Genomic DNA, 27,960 nt, shown 5'->3' with positions numbered 1-27,960 from the left:
TCAGGGCCAGTTGCTTTACTGGAATCAAGCTTGGCGACCTCACCCACAGATATTTGTATGTTGCATAGCGTGTTGTCTGTTATAGGAGGAAATATGAGGAGTTGATGGCCTTCGTCGCATTGGGTAGAATTAGCTGCGAAGTTCTTGGCAAATAGTTTGGCCTTGCTTGATGCTGACAAGATTACCTCAGGTCCAGTGATGATGGTTGGGATAGAACGCATGCTTCTATTCAGAATCCTGTTTGCTATTTGCCAAAACTGGTGGGAACCAAGCTGCTGCTCAGCTACTTTGGATTTAATGGACTGAGCATATAGCTCTCTTGCATTTTTTATTACTCTTTTACAGTGGTTGCTGGCAGTCTTGAAAGCAGCTTTAGTCTTAGTACATCTATTATGTTGGTAGCTATGGACAGCCTTTGAGACTTTACAGTTGATTGAAAATTTCTTGGGGTGACTAAAAGTCGTAAATCACTCGCCCGCCAGTCGATAAAATTTCTTTAAATAAAGAAACAGGAAAAACTCATTTATTTTACGACCCTCAAATATACGGTGACTTAGAATGACCTGTGTCCCATCATTTGTGAATTCTTTCATCTCTAGCTGTGGAATATGAAAAAAGAGTGGTCACGCTAAAGGTCAACAAGAGGTAAAATTTACACATTTGGCGTGTAGTCAAAATGTCGCCTTCATTTAGCTCTCTGATTTTGAAATTCATTTGGAAAAAAAATTCTTCGACGCTACAACTACATACACTTCATACTTACAAAAGTAAATCTGAACATTTGAAAGAGGAAAAAATGCATCGTTCTATCAAGTATGCACCGAAAATTAAATTATACAACAAGTAATCATATTGTTCTCAATTATATAAATTCAAATACTTGCATGCTCTTTTTTGTGCAACTTTCAAAAAATCATCGATACCCAATTTGAAAAATAATATTCTAAATTTTAGAATGTTGTTCCCCAGGTGAATTCTTTGATTTAATAGAAACAAGAGACCAATTTCTGTTCTATATCAAAGTTTTTTTTTTCCATAAATTACAAAGAAAAATTGACCGTTTAAATTTAAAAAAAAGATATTAAACCATGCCGATTTTCTAAGAAATCTAGTTCATTCCAGCTAAATGGTATTTTTTTTGAATATCGGAGATTTCGGGCCACGGAGATCTCGTACCAGGAGATTTCAGTCCACAATTGTGAATACCCGGAGATTTCATAACACTTTTTTTTTTCAACACCCACGGTTTAGGCTAGATATTTTAATTATTGTATGAAATCTCATGACATAATTTGGGTATCGGAAGAATAGTTTGTTGATATTTTTATTAAGAATAAAGAAGAAAAATATAATTGAATTGTTGTAAAATTATTTACTATTATTGACTGAAACAAAGACATGAAGTCGGACAAGTAAAAATATTTTGGAGCGAGTAAATTTTCCCTCACACTTGATCCGCGGTCGAGTGATTTTTTTTTTTTTTTTTCAAATCTCAAAGGCTGGCTATGGAAAAATGATTTCTGTGCGCAATGGCAGCAGCACATTCTGAGGAGAACCATGGCTGACTGTTAGGTTTTTGTTGGAATTTTTTTGGATGGTATGAACCTGTCTATGCCTACAATTAACCATTCGGTCAGATCTGATACTATAGAGGACACATCCTTTTTAAACATGGAATCCAGAGGTAGATCAGATATAAATGTGCGAAAGCTATCCCAGTCAGCCGTAAAGTATCGATATACAGTATGGTGGAGAGGTACATCTAAAGACTTATTACATTTCATTTTTATCTTAACTGATACAACCGAGTTGTCGAAAGATCCCAGAGGCGATAGAACGGAACATGAACATAGATCAGGGGCAGTTGTGAGAAAAAGGTCTAGAAGGCTTGCATACTGACTTGTAATGTTGGGCACACGGGTGGGATCGTGAACAATCTGGGTGAGGTCATAGGCAATGGCGAAATCATGACAGAACCTCTTGTTTGAGTGGGTCAGCCATTCCACATTGTATTTTTTTGATTAGTATTGGTTCTAATAATTTTAATTTCTATGCGATATTTTGGTACTTAATTTTATTGTTAGTGGTTAATATTGTTCTTATTTCGGTTGACTTTAGTTTTTTTATTATGAGAAGCAATATGGTGAATGGCACTGTTTTATGACGAGAAATATGTGAAACGTCTGGAAAGGTCTGTCATATTACCAACATATGTACTATATGAATTCATAGATTGGCTAAGAAAACATTCTTTGAATTATCAGGAGAATTCTTATATTTCATCTGTTTGACTCGGTGTGGGATTAATAGTATTATTGTTTTTAAATATTATGTTAGAAGTTTTAAATTTAGTGTCATATATTTTTAGTTTGATCAATGGGTTTAGTGTATTGTTTTACTAGGTTCATCATTATTTTTCGTTGAGTTTATAATTAGTATAAAATTGTGTTTTGTAATATAGCTGACAATTATTTTTGTTAATGTTTATGCATAGAGTTTATGTAAAGTTTTTTGTTGATCGACTATATTATTAGGAAAATTGTTTATTTGAGTTTGTTTTATGTTGGTTAATTCTTTGTAAAATATTTTTTTGGATGAGGAAATATTGTATGCATGTTGGATATGGTTTTTATTAGTACTATTTCGTATTTTCCTAAGCATTCGGTTAGTTAATGTATTTTTTATATGTTGAGGTTGTATATTGTGCAGGGTTGTTGGAGTCTATTATTATGTCTAGGAAGAGGATTTTATTATGACTATTTAGTTCTTGTGTGAAAGTAATAATGGAAAAGGTTTCAAGATTTAGCTGGAGTTTTTTTAATGTCTTTGTATGATTCAGAAGTGATGGAAATATTGACATTGGGCAGATTTATTGGGTTTGTTATATGGATCGGAAAAGATTTCATTTTCTAGGTTAGTCATGTAGTATTCTGCGAAGGTGAGTTTGAGGGGTGAGGGGGACTTGAGTAATGCATGTTAGTAAAAGTTTTTCTTGAATTTGTGCTTTTAATTGCTAGAGGGAGCATTGTATTGTGTTTGTAGACTTGATTTAGGATTATTTTATGATGTCTTTGATCGGGACGGTAGTAAATAAAGTTTTGACATCTAGGGAGGAGGTCATACGATTATTGGGGGAGTTTGATTTTAGTAAGTGTATGAAGTCTATAGTGGTTTATGTTGTGTTTATTTAGTATATAAGGTGGGATAACATTGTTTTTGATATGTAGGTGTAGGGATTTGTGAGATTATGGGTCTTAAGGAGTATTCGTTTTATGGGTTTTTATTTTTCCGTATGTGTATAGCTGGGTTTCTAGTCAGCTATAATTTTAGTGTTTTGTTCCCATTTCAGCATTATTTGCTGTGATTAATGGTTAATTTATTTTTCAATTATTCTGTTGTTTTTTTTGTAAGTAGTTCAAATTTTGTTTTATTGCAGAAAATGTTATTTATTTTTGTATTGTAATCCTTTTTATTTAATGTTGTGTAAATGTTGGATTTGTTAGCCATTCGTGTAGGGATGTTATTGTATAGTGTTTTTTAAGCTGCTGCTTTTAGTTCTAGAGTTAAGAGTGGGTATATGGTTATGTCGATTTTTAAATTCTTCAGTCTTTGAGATATTTGAGGTTGGGGTGTGTAGGGATCTTATCTCGAGTTGAGTTTTGAATCTGTTGATAGTGTTATGGTACGCTTCGTACGATCACTCCTATGTTATGGCGATGCCTTCCGAGCAGGAATTCCATTTAGGGTATATCCCGGAATCACAGAATGTGCAACCACTATGGCACGTTAAATTCATGATCAATAATCATCATGAAATAACTCAGCATGTCATATGGTTGGCAAAAGCAAAAAATTTAAAATGACAGGACATAACACCAATATTTTATTGCACCAATGATCTCAAAAGGATATGCAGACAACATTGGAGGAGGTCGAATGAAAGTAGAAAAATTAGCAAAAGAAGTAATGTTTTTCTTTTTTTTTTTTTATATATATCATGCGAAATGATTGAGTCCAAGTACAAAAACATATTTTAGCATAAATCCCCCCCCCCCCACCAAAAAAAAAAGAATTTAACTGTGCAACTCAATAGAGATGGAATGAGTTGGGGAAATGTAAAATACTTAGCTGAGGAAACCAGTATTACAAATAAAATGTCCAAGAGAGATATTATTTTTCCATTGAAGGTTTGCAATGATTCAATGTATAATATAACCATCCAATATAATCCATTTCTCATTGTATATTTTTCCCTTTCCTGCTGGGTGTAATCCTTCAATGTTCCAAGGAATAATCTCATTATCCCTTTTTATTAAATCACTTCTCTTAGCATAGTGAAAAAGTCCTTTGTATTCGATATCCTTTGGTCAACTTCTCCTTTTGTATTACATGTGCATCCTACAAGTGCACATAATGTCTCAACTCAAACTTTGATATCTTTCTTCAGAGGTCCATCCTGTATTTTGTTTTATTTTACTTCAGTCGAAGTTCTCAGAAATCAAGGGGCCCACGACCTGTATGGGATAGTCCATGAGCAGCTTGATTCCCTCTTAACATAATGTCATAGAGATATATCTGTATCTCTGCTTATCTCAAAGCATCATCCTCTTTTAAGTGGTCTGCCCATTTATTTTGCTACGTTGAGAATTCCACAAACTGCTATGCTCATTTTCGCGTTCATATATCTGGTCTTGTTGGATATGTTTTTGCTTGCATTCAAGCATTGTTTTCCTTTTGGTGATCTGCCCTTTTCTGCTATGTTGGAAAAAATTTTTTCTGTTAGTCATTTTCATTGAATTGACTTGGGCGCATTGTGATATCTAATTAGCCACCGTGGGTTGTTTTTAAGGCGTTGTGGGTTAGACAATTAGTTTTTCATGCCTTAACAGGAGGCCCGTAGAATCTCCAACTATTTCTCCAAGCCTTTTCACCGTGTGATTTGGGTTTCCTGCGAAAGTTGACCTTTCTTAACTTCTTTTGTCCTGCATGCTTTGTCCTTGAAATGGTGGTTGGTATTGGGGAAGAAAAGCCTGTGTGAAGTGATGGGATTGGGTGGAGCTTTTCGTCTGTTTCACATCCGGTTTCATTCTGGTGTGTGTTGTATTGGCATTATATGTGTGGGTGTTGTCTGTTTACTGAATATATATATATATATATATATATATATATATATATATACCTAAAGAAAAAAAAGGCGGTGGTTGGGTAGTCCTTTTTGTGTTATAACCCCATCATGAGTTCCTGTCACAGTAGAGAATTTCGATTTCACATTGTTTAATATGTTCATCATATTTTCTGGAGAGATGTCAGTTAGGTCCAAGATTAAAGAATTGTTTTTCATGTTCTGTGAGGAGGGTGGATACATAATTATATAATTGTATATGTTGTTAGCCAACATTCCAAAACTAGAAGATATATTTACTTCTCACTCATATTTTATCCGTATTTTTTATGAAGTACGTCTTACACGTGTTTCGTTAAACAACAGAAGCTCACTAAACAACTCATCAGAAAATAGCGTGAAAGCTCTTTTTTTTTCTTCTTTGGAATGGAAAAGGATGTAGTAAGAAAATAAATGTTGATGAAAGGAGATGGAGAAATTTAAAGTTTGCAAAAACACAAGAACCAAAAACACTTAATTATTGCAGGCACCTAACCCAAAGAAAAACCATTAAATTTAATGAATTCAATCTATGTCCATGGAATAGGTCTTATGTTGCCATCTTTTATTATGAAAAAATTCTATAACTATATTTCCAAAATTTTGTGTTTAGATTCAAATTAGAATTAAATAATAAAACAAAACTTTAAGATATCATTTCTAAAATATTCATAAGAAAACAGCCTAAATTTTAATTAAATTTCCTAGTATATTGAAAGTGTTAAATTTATGAAATAAAAAATCACCTTCAAGACAAATAAACTTTCATTGAAAATATGTAATCAATTACTTAAACAATTATTCAAACCTTCGAGATTCCACCTTAAATGTTTTTTAATATTTTAAATATCATTATTTACTAGCACAAGCCAATAGAAATTATTAATCTAATTTTTAAAGATTTTTGATTAAAAAAATTGTCCAATTAAAATAACACATTCTGGTAGAATAACTTCAATTATAAAATATATGGGAGTTATCTACCTTGCATTCTTTAAATTTGTTTTTAATTAGTTAAGTACATAACAGCAATTTTAAAATACATATTATTTTTACATGTCTTTTCGAAACCATACCACCAAACTTAACTATTCATTGATAAAATTAATCCACTTTGAAAATCAATACAATTCCTGGACTTATTGATAACTAAAATTTTATTCATATCAGTTTTTCTCCTAATGAAAAATATTGCATTTATTAATATATTTGATACATTAATTGGAAGATTAGTTAGTCAGAATTTATAAATTTATTAATATTATTTGTTATTTATTTTATTTACCTATCTTTCTATCTATCCACACATATATATATATACATGCACACATACACGTGTGTGTGTATGTATATATATATATATATATATATATATATATATACTAGTAGACCGCCTAGTTGTTCCTGGTCATAAAACACTCTTAAATATATTTTAATTTATGTACATTTCACATTTATTATTATTATAGCACCAATTCTCTATTAATTATTATAATGTACCCAATATATAGTAGTGATTTCAAAAGTAAAAAAGAAAAACTATATTACTTGGGTGCCATTAGCTAGAATCAAAACCAAAACATAGAAAGTTCCAGCCTTAGTCATTGCTATTTGAGCTAGTCTCAGATGTGTAAGAATGCATTAAAATTTAGCCTTCTTTAACCTATAAATGTATATTTGCATGTCTGTAGAAGAGCCCTTTAAGTCGACTTAGGCCTGCCAAGTTCCAATTTTTTTTTCAATTTTGACTGGCTAAAGACCAAATTGAATTTGTTCTGCAGGTCCAAACCCCCTATCTATCTAGCTAGCTATTTATATCGAGTTAAAAGTCTGTAGACCAAAAATTGACAGGAGTTTGGTAGACAATTCCTCAGACAGAAGGTCACTTTTATACATATATACACATATATGTAGGTATGTATGTGGATTTTACTACTTAATTCTTCACTTAAAATACGCACAAAAATGTTTGTTTATTAATTGTATAAGCAAACAATTGTTTTGGCCCATACTGGGGATATATATGGTTCATTATTTTTATTTCAATATGGACCATTATCAGTGCTAACAAAAAAATTAAGTCACCTCCACCCGAGGATAACTTTCTTGCAGACAGTTTGTACATTTATGTACATTCATAATTAACTAGTGGGGGTACCCGGCGTTGCCCGGGTGCTTGTAGGTGTGTGTGTTGAGGGAGGGGTATAGAAGAACAAAAAGGAAACTTAACCCTGTGTAAATATGAAAAACAAACAATACAAAAACAGCGATTTTAAAAAATGGAAAAAGAAAATAAGGGAGGGGATTTGGTGACAGGTTGGCTCGAACCCGGCGCCTTGAGGCCCATAAGTTAAGCCTGAATACCTGCGCTACAGCGACAGTCAATGTAAGAATGAGTAAAAAGTTAATGTCAAACATCACACTATTTCCCAGTTTTTAATGAGATCAAATAGTTTTACTGCGGGATAGTTGACGGTGACGTTTACATCCAGTTCAAATCTGGTTTCGCTGTTTTTATACTGAAAAGTGAAACCAACACGCTGCGATCCAAATATGTGGAATATTTATCTTTTCAAAGTTGGGAAAATTAAATGGACAGGCGACCCCTGTCGTTAAATCGTAGATATTATCATTTAAACATGATATAAAGTTTTAAGAAGTGAGTCGACCGATCGCTTCTCGGAAAAATGCCTTTCTCGGACATACACAAGAAGCAAACATACATACACACATTTTCGCTTTTATATATATAGATTAGGTTTGTTTCGTTATTCTTTTTTATGCATCATAATGACCTCTCCTCATGAGATTCTCAAGCTGTATAACCCTATTTCATCTGTACAAATAACTCACAAATTTAAAATACAATTATTCAAAATAAATATATATATAAATATTTATATTTTTGATTCTGTTTTCATATTAGTTCAACCTGAAACAATTGTTTGCTTAGATAGTGTTATGTGGAGATAGGTAACCAACCCGGAACATTCTACATAAGGATTTTCCGAGGGTGGAAAGAAAGCCCCCCCCCAAAAAAAATCGTGGCCACAAAGTGGGTAATCATTTTACATTAAATTATGATAGAAAAGTGATCCCCCACTTTTTAGAACTAACATTTCTTCATATCTTGGAAACTACCTGTTTGCAGTAATTTTAAACGTTATTTTCGTTTTCAGCGACCCCGAAAACCTCTAAGAGTGGTAATTTTAAAGGAATTTTCAAGGGTGGAGTAATTCTTCATCTTTACCAAAAAAAAAAAAAAAAATAGCATCCCGGAATTTTGATAAAATTTTCCATTAAGGCCTGTCTCATGTTCATATATAACAAAATACTTTTTTGGGTGGCCGTTGAGTTCCATGGCGACCAGCAGACTTATCTGCTCATGTAAATTAAAAATGTTTGTGAGAAATTATCAATAAACGGTTTAGTTACTTTTTTTTTTTTTTTATACTTTATGAAAAGAGTTAAGTACGTGAGAAATTATTAAAAAATGTTTAGTAACTTTTTCCTTTTATTATTCTTAAGGAGTAAAACTTTTTTTATTCATGAAAAGAGTTAACCCAACGTAAATAAATAAATGTTTGTACACGTAACAAATTCTCAATAAATGGTTTAGTTGTAAAAGTTCCGAAGGCAACGTAAATAAATAAATAACAAAAATATTACGTGTGCATGCATTAGTCTTGACATAGGGAGGGACTAAGGGAACGACCATTAAATAAGTCGCCATGGAACTCAACGCCCAAGGAGTACCAAAAATAGTTTTCATGATATAAAGAAATTTAATTTCCGAAAAGTGGGTGATCACTTTTCCATGTAAATTTAGATTAAAATGAGCACCCACTTTGTGGCCACCTGAGGAAGGGGGGGGGCATTTATTTTCGTGTTTATTGGCTTAAAGGTTTTTTGACAAGGCAGTTTGGTACGCGAGTGCATATTTAACAGCCTTCGTTTATGCTCGCGTGTAGCTTAAACAAAGGCTACGTCTGTGAAATGGAAAATAGTTCCAGAGTTCAGCGGTTATTACCATGCAAAAGAAATCAAACAAAACTTTTTAGCCAAGAAACACACAGAAAATTAAAAAAATAAAAAATAGCATCCATTTTTTGCTGTTTTTATTGAAAACTATTTTCTCCCGGATTTTTGATAAAATTTTCCATTAAGGGCCGTGCGTCTCACGTTAGTATATAACAAAAATATTTTTTTTTAGATTTCGGTGTGCTAAAAACAAATCTACAAACCGTTTCCGTCACAAAAAATAGTTTTTATGATATGAAGAAATTACTTTTTCGAAAAGTAGGCGATCACTTTTCCATGTAAATTTAACTTAAAATAAGCACCCACTTTCTAGCCACCTGAAAGAGGGGGGGATTTTTTCCCATGTTTATTGGCTAAACAGTTTTCGTTTATGCTCGTGCGTAGCATAAACAAAGGCTACGGTTGTGAAATGGAAAATAGTCCCAGAGTTCAGGAGTTATTACCATGCAAAAGAAATCAAACAAAAAAAATTTTTAGCCAAGAAACACACGGAAAAATGCCCCTCTCTCGGGTGGCCAAAAAGTGGGTGCTCAGTCTAAGTTAAATTTACATTGGAAAGTGATCACCCACTTTTCGAAAAAGTAATTTTTTCATATCATGAAAACTTTCTTTTTGCGGCGGAAACGGTTTGCAGATTTGTTTTTAGTACACCGAAATTTATAATAAAATATTTCGTTATATATGAACATGAGACGGGCCTTAAAGTAAAAGAATACTGGATTTTTGGGGCAGATTTGCCGTTTAGTTGTACAAATATCCTCAAACCAGATAATCACTAAAAAGGACTCTTAAAAGTCGTCACCTGTATCGAGCAAAACTTTAAAACCACTGATTATATGCCAGCCTACGTCATGATAACATATATTTAGTGAGTTCCTAACAGTATTTTATATAGATTCTTAATTTAAACTCATTTTCCTAACATTTCCCCAAACTTAACGTGTTCGATACAGTCTGCCACCATTTGTATTTTTCAAATATACCGATAAACACTGCATGTTTTTGAACCAATTAAACATTATACATTACATAAAAACACTACAATCTTATCCAGTTAGGTAGAACATTTACTTTTCTTGCCTTTGATAACATTTATTTGTTATATATTTATTTTTTGACAACTTCTTTGTATCTGTGTTTAGTAATACAAAACCTTTTCATTTAATGTAACGTTTAGTCGGCTCGAAAAACAGTGTTTATCGTTGTATTTGAAAGATACAAATGGTGGCAGACACATTTGATTACGTTAAGTTTGAGAAAGTGAGTTCAAACTAAAAAACTATACAAAATACTGTCACAAACCCACCGATTATGTCAGCCTATGTCATGGTAACATATATTCGGTGGGTTTTTGACACTGTATTGTATAGTTTTTAGTTTTCAACTTACTTTCCCAAACTTAACGTATTCAACAGTCTGCAACCATTTCTGTTTTTCGAGCCGATTAAACATTTTGCATTACATAAAAATACTAAACAATTATCCAGTTAGGTAGAAACGTAACTTACCTTACCTTTGCTTTCATTTGTTTTTGGACAACTTTTTCGAATCTGTGTATAGTACCCCTCCCTCCTCACTCAAATATTAATTACTAACTCACATTTTTGTATACAGAAAAAAAAAAAAAAAAAATTTAGCGTTTCAACATTTTTGCTACATTTGGCTTCATCCACTGATTGTTGGTCGAGCCCAAGCCATGATTGACGGTAATCCCGAGGATCCGGATCCAATTCTGCAAGAGTACCATTTTTTTTCATTTTCGCCTTTTTTTTATTTTTTATTTTTTAAACTTTTTGGAGTGGATTGCTGTACTAAGAATATAAGAAACATGCATTTTCTCTTTTTATTAGAATTTTCCATTACACCAAATTGAACCACAGCAACGCGAGGCAGGGTACATCTAGTGTATATATATATATATATATATATATACATATATATACACTAATGGCAACAATAACTTTGCTTTTAAGAAATAGATTTTAGTTTAGAATACCAGTTGCTTCTGAAAGTGACGTTTTGATGTAAGACTTAATATTACTGCTGTGATTTCTATATTAAGAAGTGAATGAAATCACTCTACTAAAGAATATGAAATATGTATATATATAGGTTCCTTCAGTGTTGACAGACTATGGATACCCACTGTATGGGTGAGTGCACATGGAATTTTTGTTATAAGAGTTGTGCAATCTTCAACCACACCTCTCCTGAGTCAGTGTTGTTAAAAATCAGTGGCAAATGGAGGTGTAGGACGACTGAAAAAAATGCTGAGATAAGCGGAGAGCACATACAGTGCCTAGAATTTCCAAATGGTCACCCATCTGGAACTAGCCAGGTTCAACGTTGTGTAACTTCTGTGATCTGATGACAATGTGATTCATGCCATAATATGTATTTGTGCGTGTGTACATGTGTATTATATATATACATTTGCTAACATTTTCACTATAAACATTCGGAAATTCAAAGATTGTCTTTTATTTCTTCAAAAATAATTGAGCGTCTGGCATTGTTAGATGCCGACAATGAAGGAAAAAAATTAATTTATTGTATATTTTATTTATATAATTTACAATGAAGGAAAAAAATTAATTTATCGTATATTATATTTATATAATTTACAATGAAGGAAAAAAATTAATTTATCGTATATTTTATTTATATAATTTACATTTAATGAAAAAAATTCTCTTGCATTGTGATTGGGTTTCCGATTTTTTTATCTTCATTAGTGAATCTTTCAAATGTACAAATATTGAATTTGAAGGATGGCGTGTTTTTGTCAGATGTTGAGTAAAGGAGCACAATACAGAGTAAGAATAAAATTAAGAAATAACTCAAACCAACATTTTTAAGCTATTTGTAATATAATTTATACAATATATAATTTGATTTCTGATAGTTTGAGTTTTTTCTTGTATATGTATATGATGATGTAACAGCTGTGTATAAATGACTATATTTTACACACACACACATTATTTATTTATATCAGTTAGGCTCTTTGTTAGACAAAATAACTTCCCTCTTCTGCGAAAAATATTTTTTTTTATTACCAGTAGTGTTATGAAAATGTACGTAAACAAAGAAAGTATGTACACACACACACACACACACACACACACACACACAAAAATAAAAAAGGGACAAACCAAGTCACACATCCATCAGCGTTTCATCTTTATTGTAATCATTCTTCTGGATGAATGAATTGAAGAAAATACCAGTACAATTCATCCATCCAGAAGAAGTCTTACAATAAAGACGAAGCATTGATGGACATGTAATTTTGTTTGTTCCTTTTTTATCTCTCTATCTCATCAAAATAATATTTCTAATATTCACCTCATATATATATATATATATATATATATATATTTCTCCTATTTATGAAGTTGTTTGTTAGTGCAAGAGTGCCTTACTACTTGCCATATTTGAATGTGGCTGACTACTTCGATTTCTGATCTGTGTGTTCACACTTGTCACATCTAACTACACTCTTGTAGATGACGAAACCGGTATCTGTGGATGACTATAGTTTATATATATTAGTGTGTATCCGCCATCAATATTGATTTTGGAGACAATGTGTGTTAACAATGTTCGCACTAATATTCATATAAAAATATGTAAAGTTACAAAAAGGAAAGCAAACATTGCATTATCGAAATAGTGGTGGATTTTTCTCTGAATTCATTTCTGACGGTAAGAAGTGGGGGTAATATGTGACTTGCTCTTTGCTTTCTCCCGTCCCTTTGAAGTGATTTAATCCGGTAGTTTCTTGTTTTTTTTAAACCTTTATAAAGTGTTAAAATACCCCTTTTTTTTTTTTTTTTTTAAATTTATATATAGTGTTATTGCATGTACAGAATGAGCCATAAAAATTGTTAAATCCTTCAAAAATCCAGAAAATTTCTTAAAATTTGCTGGATTTAAACTTCAGTTTGTGCATAGTCATTCTCCATAGATCCTGTTAACTTTTATTTGAAATTAGCCTGGGTGCCCGGCATTGCCTAGGTGTTTGGAGGCGTATGTTGAGCAAAAAAAAAAAAAAAAAAAAAAATGGTAGTAGGCAGGCAGGCTCGAACCCGTGACGCGAAGGTAGAAAAGAAAGTGAAAGAAAATCTGACATTTTACCACTACTTCATGACGTGACCAGAAGTCTAAAGCATTCTAATTTGACGTAACAAAAACAAAAGATGACTTGCAGAAATGGTGTTGCTTTTAAATCTCCCATGAAAGCAAATTAGATACAAGGTCGTTTTTTAATGTGGGGGGGAAAACCAGTTTCTCCCAAAAAGGAGCATTCTGACAGTATCCAAATAAATAGTAATTGTCTCAGTATCAAGGGTTTCCTCTACATTGATCAAGAACCAATTACAGAACAGATACCACCCGACCCGAAGGCCAGGTGGTTGTGTTCTAATAGTTTTGCTTTGTTTATACAAAAAAAGACAAACACTGGAGATGACAGCACTGTGGGAATTTTGTTTAACTCGATAAAAAAAAAAAAAAAGATAGACGATGTCTGTTTGTGAATCTGAGATATTACGATCTGGGAAGTATAAGAAAACTCCTCGTGAGTTCTAACCGATGCAAAAAGCCATTCGCAGACATATACAAACGCTTGCACCCATTTTGCCTTTTATATGTTAGACTAGCCTGGGTGACTGGCGTTGCCCGGGTGTTTGGAGGTGTGTTGAGCAAAAAAAAAAAGTGGTAGTAGGCAGGCAGGCAGGCTTGAACCCGTATCATGAAGGAGGAAAAGAACATGAAAAAAAAATGTGATGTTTTTGCCGTTGGGTCTATCGCCAAACCGGAAGTGGCGAAGGTTTAAATTAAGGCTAGTCAATCGAAAAGAGGGCTTGACTTTTTAAAATATCAGGGAAAAAAGTGATCTCTCTCTGCAGAAAAGTGCCCAGTTGAAGGTGAAGGAATTAATGTTTTAAGCCAATTTTTCGATATTTGCCGCCCAAAGGGTCGAGCTTCAAAAGAAATACTGATCTTGTGAAAATCCGTGCTCTCTGTCATAAGTTTTAGGCAGACATACAAACATACATACATACATTTAAACAGACAGATGAGATTTATATACAGACGATAACCAAGATACGTTTTTGGCAAAAATATACTTCAAGTGGTCTCCAGTGCTGGAAGCAATCTTCCAGGTGTTAAATGAAAATGCTAATTACTCATTTCTCTTTGGCATTTTTATTGTGGTTGCTGCTTTCATTTCAACAGTCATACATATGTATTAAAGTTATTTGTAACCATGAAACCTGATTATATAACTTCTGCATGGAATATGATGATAGGACGCTATGACTTGTGAAAAAAAAAAGTCTTCTAATGTGAGCAGACGGTATGCAAGAAAGTTATCCTATAGTGGAAGTGACTTTGTTTTTTATTTTTTGTGTATATTTTAGCATTGATGAGCCCCCATGTTGAAGTAAAAATGCATATACAGTGAACCATGTGTGTGTGTATATATATATATATATATATATATATATATATAGACTTGTTTGTAATATACTGAATTTTACTGGGTTCATTATAATTCAGTAAATTTTTTATATACCAATAAATTTTAAGCCAAAAAGAGATGACTTAAAAAGTAAGCTACAAAATTATCATATTTCATAATTGAGCATTAATATACTGTATTAATAAAACCAAGACTTCATAAAAGGAATTGGTAGCAACAAAAAGTGTATTTCATTGTAAGTTACAATTGTTTCAATACCGGTTGGAAAATTTCAAGCATTCAGACTTCTTGAATAAAAAAACACTTAACAATAGAACATTATTTAAAGAAAATTCCCTTTAAGGAAATTAAGCATGCAAAAACATTTATCCTAGATGCAAGTAGCAGCCAAAACAATTGCTTGCTTATATAATTAATAAACAAACTTTTTTGATGAACATAATGAGTTTGTTTCTTTATTTGAAGAATAAAAGAAATTGAGACTATATATAGATGTAAAAATTTAAAAACATCTTAATTCATATAATTTCTGACCATTTTCAAAACGTTTTTTCTGAATAATAAATTCAAGATGTTTTCAAAAGGCATCTTCAGTGAATGTTTATTTTGTGCGCATATTGAGTGAGATTTATTAAAAATGAGCTTAATGAGTCTAGCTTGTTTCAAATTAAATGATCATGTTGTAACATGAGAATAGTGCATTTAAGATATTGTTATTTTATGTACATTTAGCCTTTTCTTAAGTTCACATTGAATTTCACCGATACATATTTGGTTGCATGGTATTTATGATGATTTAAATCAATTTGAAATTGTTCCCAATAAAGCATATACACAACATTTATAAAGTTTACAGCTGTTTCAAAGCAATGTTTATTTTAAGTCATATAATGAAACAAATTTTTTTTTTTTTTTATATATTACAGAATTTTCGTAAATCCATATATCTATAAAAGTAAAATTGTCTATTTCTGTCTGTGTGTACATTTCCCTATCAAATTACTCTGTTAATTTTCAGTCTACAGACTTGAGATTTGACCTAAGGGAAATTGAGATTTGGGAAAACCTTTTTAATTGGTTTTTGGCCAAAAATTTGGCTGTAAAGGGGTCAAAGTTCAACGATTTGGCCTTTGAAAACTCTACCAAACTCCTCTGCCAATTTTGAGTCTAAACACTTGAAATTTTAGATGTAAGTTCCTCGGACATGGATCAAACTTTTTAACTTGATTTGAACTCAAAACAATAAATGTTAAGGGATCAAAATTATGGTCAAAGTTTAAAAAATTTTATATAAAAAAAATTTGACCTCTCAGCCAATTTTTGGTCTAAACATTTGAAATTTTACTTAAAGTGTATTCAGACATAGGGAAAGCTTTTTAATCAGTTTTTGGTCGAACATTTGGCTACCAAGGAGTCAAAGTTTAAAAGATTTGACCTTTGCAGTCTCTAGCAAACTATTCAGCAAATTTCGGGTGTAAACATTAAAAATTTTACATAAAGAGTATTAAGACATGTAGCAAGCTTTTTAATCGGTTTTTGGGCGAAAATTGCCAAGAGGTCAAAGTTGAAAGAGTTGACCTTTGCAGACTCTACCAAACTCCTCTGACAATTTTGGGTCTAAACACTTGAAATTTTAGATGGAGGTTACCTGAGCCACGAGTCAAACTTGTTAATATATATATATATATATATATATATATATATATATATATATATATATATATATATATATATATATATATATGCACATAAAGTTATGAATGGTATATAGGGCCTGAGCAAAGCTTGGCTACTTTTATAAATAAATTACTCTATATAACTTATTAAGCACTATATTTATATTTTTAGGGCAAGTAAAGTGCTCTTTAGTCTTGGTAGATAATTGCTTAGAGATGGTGTCTCGATGAAAGCACTGATCCCCATCACTCCACTGTGTTGGCATCAGAAAGGGCATTCAGCCTATAAAATATCTTGCCTCAGTTAAAGAAATGACTTTCAAAAGAAAAGCCTATTTCATTTCAGGTTTGCATAATTACCTGGTCAGGGATAGGTTAGTTTGGGGGTCAAAAGGCATTCAACAAATGCCATCATGTAAAACGGACATTAAATTCTGTCCTTCTCTTGTGTCTTTACTTGTCCTCCAAAGTAGAAACTGCCATCAAATAAAAAAAAAATTAAAAAAAAAAAGGACAATGCTATTAATAATTCCTCTGGAAATTATTTTCTTTCTTAAAATTTAAGAAAATATTTTTGTCTCCATGAACTTAAAATATATTATCAACTGAAAAGGTCAACCTGGTGAGAATGTTTTCTGATAGTCAACCTTTAGCTTTTTGGTACTTAAGCAGTGAAATGTATCAAATTTTTAAATGTTAAAAGAGCATAAAAAAAAGTATGATAGTAAACTCTTATTGTATAGTAATTTCAGTATATAAATGGAAATACAATATCAAAAAAACAAAAAAAAAAAACAAACAAAAAACCTATTGTAAGTTTCATAAATAAATACTTTTTTTGTAAACTAATATGTAACAACAAATGAAAACATTTCTTGTTTTTGTAAAAAGTTTTTGAAAACATTTTTTATGTTGAAGAGTGATTTGTCTATTTGCACTGTGTGTCCTTGCCCTACAATCTGCCATGAATTTCTAAGGAAATATTTCTGGCAAATGTCTCTGAGGAGATTCTTCCCCAAACAAGACATACAATATACTATTTGAGACCGTGTCTCACATTGAAGTGTAGGTAGTTGTGCAGCGAGATGTTTGTTCACATTACATTTAAATTTCTGCATGTCAATACAGTCAGGGAAGCAGGAAATAGAAAGAATTCCAAAGTCTAGCAGTCCGAGGGAAGGAACTATTAGAGTAGGAGGCTTTCCAGTATCTGGGGACATCAACAGTGAAGGGGTGGGATTTTGTTGCTTGTTAGGTTAGTTGGGAGTATTCAGGTCAAGGATGGCACAAGTGCTATACTTTTATCCAGACTAGTAATAGATGCAACAGCCAAGTTGTAGCAATAATAATCCATACATAATTTTTTTCTCTTTTGCGTGAGTAAATTTCCATCTTTGCAGCAGCCTTGGCAATATCTTGTACTCATTTAATCATGAATACCATTGAGAAAGATGTTACCCCCTTCCCACACTGTTCCAAGCTATGAGAATAATAGCAGCTTTTGTTTAATGAAATCATATCCAGTGTAACATTCATTTTACATGTTGGCATGTGTTAGACAGCTTTAAGGAATTGATTTCCAAATGACCTATCACTGGTCAGGTCTTTATCTGTCCCTCTTTCTTTCCAGTCCATTTTTATCATTTCTTCTCACGTTTTCGCTAGCTTTTCTGTGTGAATTGGACCTTAACAGTTCTACATTTATTAGGTTGATGCAAAAACAATATCTTTTTCTCACATATGTTACTTTTATATATGACTAGCCTGGGTGCCTGGCATTGCCAGAGTGTTTGTTGAGCGGCTTGAACCCGTACTGCGAAGGAGGAAAAGAATGTGGAAAAAAAAAAAAAAAAAAAAAAAAAATGACGTGTTTGCTGTTGCGTCCATCACAGGTTTAAATTAAGGCTAGACAATTGAAAAGAGGGGATAACTTTCGCAAATATCGGCGAAAATAGTGACCCCTCTCTATAGAAAAGTGCCCAGTTAAGGGTGAAAGAATTAATGTTTTTCGCCAATTTTTCTATATTTGTTGTCCGAAGGGTTGAGCTTCAAAATGATACCGATCTCATGAAAATCTGTCGCCTCTGTCGAAAGTTTTAGGCATACATTTACACAGATTTTGCCCTTTGTATTATAGATTTCTGAATTAATTCATTGATATATATCATCACCATGTTATTTTAAAGCGCATTTTTCGCTCTAATCAAATCGTGTTATTCGTCAACGTTCTCGATCTCTGCATTCATTTTTTTTGCAGATTTTTTGACAGCATGGACAAAATTCAAATGCACACAATTTTCTTGTTCCAGTTCAAACTAGAAAAGCTGCCAAGACAGCTCATGATATCAATGGTGCATTTGGCTCAGGAACCACTAATGAACATGTGCCACAAAAAAATCCAACGTATGTGTCAGAGATTGGTCAATATGAAGGGACCAAGTCTCCTCCATCACAATGCTCACTCACATGTTGCTCAACTAACTCTGCAGAAGCTGAATGAATTGGGCTACAAGACTCTACCTCATCCACCTATATTCACCGGACCTGTGGCCCACCAATTATCATTTTTTCAAGCATCTCGACAACTTCCTGCGCGAAAAATGCTTAAAAAGCCGAGATGATGCCGAATCGGCCTTCAATGACTTCATCACTTCCAGAACTCTGGATTTCTTTGCTAATGGGATGAATAAACTCGTTTCTTGTTGGCAAAAATGTTGATTCTAATGGTTCTTATTTCAATTAATAAAATTTATTATGAAAGGAGTTATGATCTATTGAAGTTAAACTTCAAAAAACACTATTTTTGCACTAACCTAATATTAAGCCAAGAACTCTCATCGATTTTTTTCATGTGACCAAATCACTGAAGTCTCCTGTTCTGCACACTGCTATATATACTGTCCAGATTTAATCTTCCTCTGAGGTTATTAGATCTAAGCCTGTTTTTATAAACTTAGATTGTTCAGAGATCGGTGAGTTTGTAAGTCAATTTCTAAACGTTGTCCAACACATGCTGAATTTGATCTAAATTTCTCAATCTGTTCTCATCATGAGTGTGTGTGTTCAGCTTTTTGCCATTGGCTACTTGCATCCCTGATTAATGCATATTTTCTTTAATATTTATTATCAATAACTTATGAAAACAAATCAATCCATAGAGCCGAGCACAAAAAAAAATATTGATAAAATACTAAGATCTCAAAATTTATTAGAAAACAATGAGGCCTTTGAAAGAAATAAACATATCTGTTGTCATGGGGATAATACGAGCTTAATCAAACAAAATCTGGAAAACATGCATCTACATAATTTCTGGTAAAGCAAGCTGTTGCAATTCTCAAATGGTTGTTCTAAAAAGGGACTATGTCAGTGGTTCAAAAAACCCTCAGATGTAAATGCAACTAATAAAGAAATCAGGTGTTAATCACAGCAGGGATTGCTTGGACTTCTGAGAACTAGCTAAGCTAAAATAAATAAAAAATTTCTAAACTAAGCTAAAATAAAAAATTTTTTTTAACCTAACCAAGCTAAAATAAATAAAAATTTTTTTAAACTAACCACGCTAAAATAAATAAAAAATTTTTTAAACTAACAACGCTAAAATAAATAAAATTTTTTTAAACTAACCATGCTAAAATAAATAAAGAATTTTTAAACTAACTAAGCTAAAATAAAATTTTTTTTTTTAAATTAGATAAAAATGAAAGGAGGCGAAAGTCAATTTTTTTCTTTCATTTTACTTGAATTAAAGTTCTTAGAAATCAAGAGACCTCGTGTGAGAGCTAACACTTGATCTTTATAAGAAGTACATAGCTATTCAAATGTTTCATGAAAGCTCTTTTACTCCTCAAATATTGAGTTAGTAAAGAATATTAAGTTTATGCTCACTAATTGATCAATTAACTGTGCTATATCTTTCTTGTGGTTTCATGTTCTTACCAAATTCAAGGACAAAAATTCATCTAGTCTGGTGGAGTATCTAGCTTAGTGCTGTTACTGTGTGTGCCATTCCTTGTATAAGCTATTGTGGGGGAGATCTTATTTAGTTTGCAAATATTCTGTGATGTTGAATATTTAGTCAGTTTACTTGTAGGGAGCAGTATTCTCATGCCAGGTTGTCTACAGAGCGACCTTAGACACTCAAAAATAGAGTTTCATAGACATTCAAGTTTCTCCAGTTGGCATTCGTGGTTTCCCAGAAAGACTGTCCACATGCAAATATGTGGGCCACATGTTTGTAATTTTTGATGTAAACAACCAAACCAAATGTTCATTTCCTTCCTATGCTTGAATACTGTTACTTTATCTTGGCCCGCAAGTTCAAAAGGGATAGAATATAAATGCTAAAATTTAATTACAGATTATTTTTATGGAAATAATAAAATGTATCTTGAGTAGAAATACATATATATATATATTAAACATTTGGTATATATATTGGTAACAAAAAAACACCATCTAGTTACATCAATATACTGCAAATCTACATTTACGGAACTGTATACATGCTGGGATTCATTTTGCCCCCCAAAATGTAAGATCAATTTAAATTGGACCCTAATACATCATGCCATGCATATTTGTTCAAAATCCAAATTGGATAAGGAATTTAAAATAATTACTGATAATCTATCCAAGAAGGGTACACTCTTGATGTGATTAGGTCAGTTATGCAAAGAAGAATAACTGAATTTTCTGAAGCTGAAGTTCAAACAGTGACTAAATGTCCAATATATCTTAATTCACCATGGTTGGGGACAGTGAGAAATTTGCCAAACAAATCAGCTCAACGGTTTAAAAATGTTATTTTGCTACAAATGGGCATGTTGTGCTTTCTACAAAAACTTTAATGCTGTCCTCTACAGAAGATGTTCTATTATAATAATAATGTAATTTACAATTTTGAGTGTAGTTGCGGTGCCAACTATGTAGTTTGAACAACATTGAGATTGGATGGGAGAGTCCAACAGCACATATTTAGCAAAATCAGAACTGGGACATACCGAGCAACGGACATGCTTGCAAAGGGGTCTTCAATAACTGACCATCTCATTAAAAACCCATCATGTGCAGCGAACTTCAGCACAATTTAATTTTCAATGCTGAGTCGTGCTCACTCAACATTATTCAAGTTCGGTTGAGGAGGTCTTCTCTCTGTAAACAAGGAATATCTTGGGTTTGGGTGTGATTAACCTCTTTCTATTTATTTACACAATTATGTCTTGTATTTGATTTTTTTATTTAGTCAATTTAAGAAGTCGGTTATAATTTTTTTATTACAATACGTATAATATTGAACACACAAAAAATATTATTTCAAAGCAAAGCCTGAAAAAATCACAGAGTACATAAAAAGCGAGCATGAGAAGTAATATGGTTAAGCTTAAACTTGGAAAAGTAAAAGGAGTAGTTGTTAAAATTTGAAAAGAAAAAGATAAGATATCTATAACCTAAAATATTGCATTAAATTTTTTTTTTTTAAATTCAATTTAAAATTATATATAAATTCTTAATGCTGTAATATTTTAAGTTATAAACTTATATTTTTTTACTAGAATATCTTTTTTTTCCAGTTTTAATAACTAGTCCTTTTACTTTTCCAAGTTTAATCTTAACTATATTACTTTTCATGCTTGTATTTTTCTATATATAATATATATATATATATATATATATAGCACTTTTTTACAGCCATTAAATGTTTTGATCATAGTCATTTGTTTTCCTAGTTTTGCATATGAAATACAAAATATCTGGTATTTTCTCAAAACCTCTGGCCTTGATGGAGAGGAGACTAAAACTTGCTATGGTTTCAAATAATTTGAAATAAAAACAAAGGGAGATTTGATTCCAAATATTTCTCATATCTTTCCTATTTGGTTTTCATACATAGTAAATTTCACCGTATAAGGATTAATTTATACTGGAGATATTCATAATTGTACCCTATTTCCAAAAGAGGGGAGATGGGAATATTTGGAATCGAGTCTCCCCTTGCTGTTATTTCGGATCATTTGAAACCCTAGTAAGTTTTAGTCCCCCCTCCATCAAAGCCAGAGGTTTTGGGGAAATATATATGAAACAGGTCTGTATATGATAAATATTTATTCATAAAAAAATAATTATTAAATGAATATTGTGACAGTTTTCTCCTTTGTCAGATCGAACACATTTTGAGACTTTTTGTAAAATCTATTTTTCTCATTTAAATACAACTTTCACAGTGGCTGAATGATTAACAATGTTGGATTGGAATTACTTGGATTTAAGATTCAAATTGTTTGACGAGCAGTACAGCTATATAAGCCACACTGGCGATTGTTAGTGAACGTAAAACATCTTTGTGTATAATAAATATTTATTTATAAAAAAATGTTTATATATTTGTATGACAGGATTTACTCCTAAATTAATTTACTGTATCATTATGAATTTTAAAACACAGGTAATTTTAAGGGGTCATAATATATATATATATATATATATATATATATATATATATATATATAATATTCACTTTAATTCAAAGAGGGTGGAAGCCCCTTTGTGAAAATTTGGATACCTCCAACGTTTGTGAAATTTTAAAGGCATTAGACATTAATTTCAGTTTTATTTGAATATTTTAATATTTATGTGTTAAATTTTATCTACACTCTCATTAGACACCAATTAAGATTCTCTATTTCAAATTCTTAAGACCCCTTTAACTTAAGCTTTAGACATTTTCTAAAATCAAAATTGGAAGACTTTTGACAAAGTTTAATATTGTATCTTAATTTTTATCTTTGTGAACTTTGTGATGCAGAGCTTTTTTTTTGGTCCCTTGATAAAAGGAGAGTGAACCTGTAAATTCACCATTATCCATTCATCTGTTCTTCTGTCTTCACTTTTTTTAATAACTACGCCTTGGAATGCACAAACATTAAACATGATATGAGTAAAAAAGTAACAGAATGGATTTTTCAGGAAAACTGTTGTTGCTCACTTAGGGGTGCCTTTCGAGTTAAAATGACTAAAATTGGCACTTTTGTGCTTATTAAAAAAAAAAAATGATGCCTTGGATTTTTATAAAACGTTTTGAAAAGTTGTAACTAACTGATTTCTATATAGTTTTGTTTGTCTAGACTTCGTGATAGCTCTTGGGTGTGCCCCAGGGGCTCTTTTACACTCCATTTTTGGGACTATTTTACCATATTTGTCCAAAATTTCCAATGTATGTGTATTTAGCAGTTTTGCATGGTGCTGAACTCAAATTTAAATATGTTAAAGCCTTGAGGACTTTTGGGGCTAAATGGTGGGGAGGGTTGCAAATGATGGACTTAGTCATTTCTTTTTTTGCATGGAGCAGAACTCAAATTTACACATGTTAAGGCCTAAAACTGTACCGTTTGTTCATTTTCATCAGGATTTTTTGGGGACTTTTGAGGCTAAATAAGGGGTGGGGGGCAATGCTGAACTTGGTCATTTTTTTATGCCTCATTTACTGTGCATTCATGGGGGACCATGCATGCATGCTTCACTTGTTTTAATTAATGTTACTCTCCTGGGACGGGTATTTTTTGTTAGTATTCACATAAAATGTTATATGGAGATATGCTTTATGTATCGATTTTCAGTATTTATTTCAACAGTGCTCAATATGTGAGTAGAGCTAAGTAGTAATTTATGAAAATATATTTATGACAATGAAGCTACACAGAGACTTAAATATATTTTCATAACTTTCTTTACTGTTACCACCTACAAACATTACTTATATCTTAACTATGTAGATTTTTCAATTCGATTATGTAGGTTAATATTAAGTTTAATAAAATAATATATATGTATTTGATATTATTTGTTGATTTTTAAATGTGTTCAAACTTCTGTACTATTCTATACGTCTGTCACACTGAACTTTGAAACGGTATGTTCATTCATCAATTCATGAATTGAATGAACATCTATTAAGAATATATCTTCTTCCTTGGCATAGACGAGTGCTTCAGCAAGTGGAGTATTATGTTATTAAAGGCATTTATTTTTAGCACATAAATAGGGCTTTGTGTATGCTTTTTTTTTTTTTTTTTTTTTTTTTTTTTTTTTTGTGTTGAATACCTCCCTGCAATGGTTATCCCTAATTGTTCATCTTTGAGTTAAAACTGCTTGACGTTTAAATCGCACTTTTTCTGCCATTGGATCAGCTGCATGTTTTGTTCAGTTTTTGTAAACCTGAATGCATCGTCTGTCTTTTCTGCTTTGAGAAGAGGAAGACAAAGAGATGAGTGTGGAGAAGGCTGCGATAAAAGGGTATTTAAAATGTTACGCATCCAATATGCACGGTGGTTGATTGTTCCCCCCTCCCCTTTTTTCTTAGCTTTCCTTCTAAAGAAAGCTAAATATTAAATCCAGTGAGAGAAATACTGTGAATGTGAATGGTGTTAAAATGTTTTCTTGCTCTGGAACAATGCTAAAGTGTTGGACACTCTTGAGAAAGGTGTTTGACCTTTCCATGGCACTTGACTTTTGAACTCTCTCTTAAAACATTTTCTTCATCTTAACTTTTAAAAAATTTTTTACACTTGGTTGTTCAACATAGAGTTAATGTTATGCGTGGCTCGACTTTGTCATGACTTTTGACTTTGCCTACTTCTACAGTCTTTAACGTTATTTTTTAATTCTTCACAGCTTCAGAGAAATTACAATTAAAAAAAAAATCTTAACTAGTTTTCGCTATATGATATTACTTATGAGTCTTAGTTGCAACTGTGTTTCACTTAAAAAAAATCAATTCTTGTCTAGAATTTTCCGTATATTAAATACCAAAAATGCAGAAAAATCTGTCTGATGTACATAGCTATGATGAAACGAAAATATCTTATTCCAAAAGTCACATGCACTGATCAAGTACTTTTATTTTTATAAAGAAAATTTAAGCGATTAATGAGAATTCATAGGCATTACAACAAAAATCTTATAAGTTTGAATTATGTTGATCTATCTCCCTTTGTTTCTAGAAATTTTTCAAAATGTTAAGTGAAACAGTCTCTCATAAATTACTTTTGAAATTTGATTTTCTTTAAAAATAAAACTACTTGATCAATTTACACGATTTAAAGAATGATTTTTTTTTTTGTTTTGTCAGGGTAAACCATACAGATTTTTATTTTTTTTATTTTTTTAATATAGGGGGAATTCTGGTCAAAATCTAAAACATAAAATACTTTGTTAAAACAGGATTTTGAAAGTTAAATTTAAGTATTAGAGTATCATTTGGTAATTAAATCATTAATTATACTTGTAAAAATAAAAAAAAGTAATATAAAAAGAATGGCAAAATCTATCCATATAAAATGAATATTATTCAATGTGTTCAGAAAATCCTAAAGGTTGTAAAGAATAAGATTTCAAAAATGTCCAAGGAAAAAGTTTCCCAAGAATTGAGTGAAAAGGTTATTTGTATGAAGAGAAATTGAATACACATGATTGTTGCTGTGTGTGTACACGTGTAAAATAATTGAAACCAGATATGTGTATTTGTGATGAGATCATGTGTTAGCCGCTCAACAATGATTGCAAGGCCCAATGTTGTTTCCATGGTTCTCTTCTCACTCATCTTCTCTTTCATCCTTTCTTCTGGCTGTGTCGTTGTTTTTCACATTGATGGCTGCCAATGAGGGCACACATGGATTCACAAGTATCAAAAATACATATAAAATAACACAAAGTTCAACACCTTCTGCAAGTATCACTTTCACTGTGTGTGACACCATCTACCATTTACATGCTAAGGTCCACATCTATGTTGTGTTGAGGCGATGTTCATCAGTTGATATCAGCTTCTCTGGAAACTGCCTTCAATTTCAGTTGATATCAGCTTACTCACAAGCTGCCTTCAAATGTGACCAACTCATAATTGTCCTCAGCTCTATTTGTGATCAACTGTTGCAAACCGAACTGTAACTCCATTTTCATAAACTGCCACAAAACTCATTGACACTCCTAAAACTAACTGTAAAATATATTGACCGATCTCTTGTTCCTGCTATCACCACACCTTAATTAACAATCATATTTTTGCTTTCTTTTTGTGTTCACTTCTGAACAGTTTCTTCTTCATTGTTCTGCTGATAAACTTGTTTCAGCTTTTTTCGTCATATTTTTCTTTTGGCACTTCTGTATGACAGTTACATCTTAGCATCAGAGACGAGTTATCGACCCCTGTTCTTTTAAGGAGAACTGCGATATAGCGGCCATTATATGAACCTCAAATATAAACAAGTGTTTATGATAACACAAGAATATATAACAAAATAAATAACAAAAAAATATATGAAAATTGAAACCTTCATTGGATAAAAAATGTATCAAAATATAATTTTTTTTTCAATGAGTGATTCATAATTGAAAATAAAATAAATCTAATAAAAACATGAAATGTTTATAGATTGCTTTTAGAATTTTTTTTTTTTCGGTAAGGTAGCAAAATATAATTAAACAAACGTGAAAAATTTATAGAGGTTTAATATTTTTTTTTTTTTTTTTTTACAGAAAGATTGTATAAAAAATATATAATTTTAGTTTGCACTAACTTTTAGAATAGGAAGAATTATCGACTCCTGACAAGCGATATTTGTTGGCAGTTCTCATGTAACTGTCATGCATAAGTGCCTTTCTTTGTCCTCTACTTTCTAACATTTGTGGGGTGGATGTCGATAATATCACATAACCTTTATTTTGTCAAATGAGAGAATGTATTTATGAACTTATGTGCATTTGTTGGACAGTGTATGTGATTCACTGGATGTTTAGTTGTCCAAGAAAGTCTCTCATCATGTGTTCCCTCTTATCATGGGTTGTTCTTGTGTGTCTCTAGTTTCGTTTGTTACTTAATGCAAAGGAGCAAGGGCTAGAGAAGATTTCGATACAGACGTCTGTTGTCTCTATAGGAAAAGAGAAAGAAAACTGTCTATTGGCTTTTTATAGTACATGTTAGAATTTTCTGATCGGCTGAAAAAATATTAAAGATTTTGTTCAATCAAAAATCGATAAGTAATATTCTTTACTACTGCTGCCTCTTCCAACGACAAATTCCTCCCCTCAATCAATTTTCTCCTGGAAATAGAAAAGTATTTGTAATTCTCTTCTGGAATGATTTCTCAATATTGTTTAATAGATTTTAAAGTTCATATGTATGCTTGTTTGTTGAAGATATGCGTTTTTTGTGAGGTCTAATAGATTGTATTAAAATTCAGATTTGTTTTTCATAACTTGCCTGATAATATTTGAATTTTCTTTTTTTTCATAGATTGACAAAATTTTGAAGTTTGGATGTCTTCATTCTTTTGTTTGACAGAAAAGGTTTAAATGTAAAGTATTTACATTTAGTCGAGGAGTTGATATTGTGTGGCTTGAAATAAATGAAACATTAATAGAATAGAAGGGTCTCCAGGTAGCAAGTGCTATCTAAAACAGACAGTTTTGTAAATGAAAAATGGACAAAAACGAAATTTTAATACAGAACATTTTTATAAAAAATATGAGTTACTTTCAATCATGAAATGTTCATTCATGTAAATTTGTGCTTGAAGAAAGTTGGGTTAGTAATT

At 31.7% G+C, this 27,960-nt stretch overlaps 1 protein-coding gene across 5 annotated transcripts in view; it reads left to right on the top strand.

Annotated features, from left to right (window-relative positions):
* LOC145254865 (uncharacterized) overlaps positions 1–27,960 on the top strand; it is a 212,983-nt gene that overhangs the window by 121,220 nt on the left and 63,803 nt on the right. The gene's annotated exons all lie outside the window — the stretch shown is intronic.

Source organism: Euprymna scolopes, chromosome 30, assembly GCF_053919585.1.
Source record: "Euprymna scolopes isolate OS-2025 chromosome 30, ASM5391958v1, whole genome shotgun sequence".
NCBI classification, from domain to species: domain Eukaryota; kingdom Metazoa; phylum Mollusca; class Cephalopoda; order Sepiida; family Sepiolidae; genus Euprymna; species Euprymna scolopes.
Note: the sequence above shows the minus strand (reverse complement) of the source record. Positions and strands in the feature narration are given on the sequence as shown.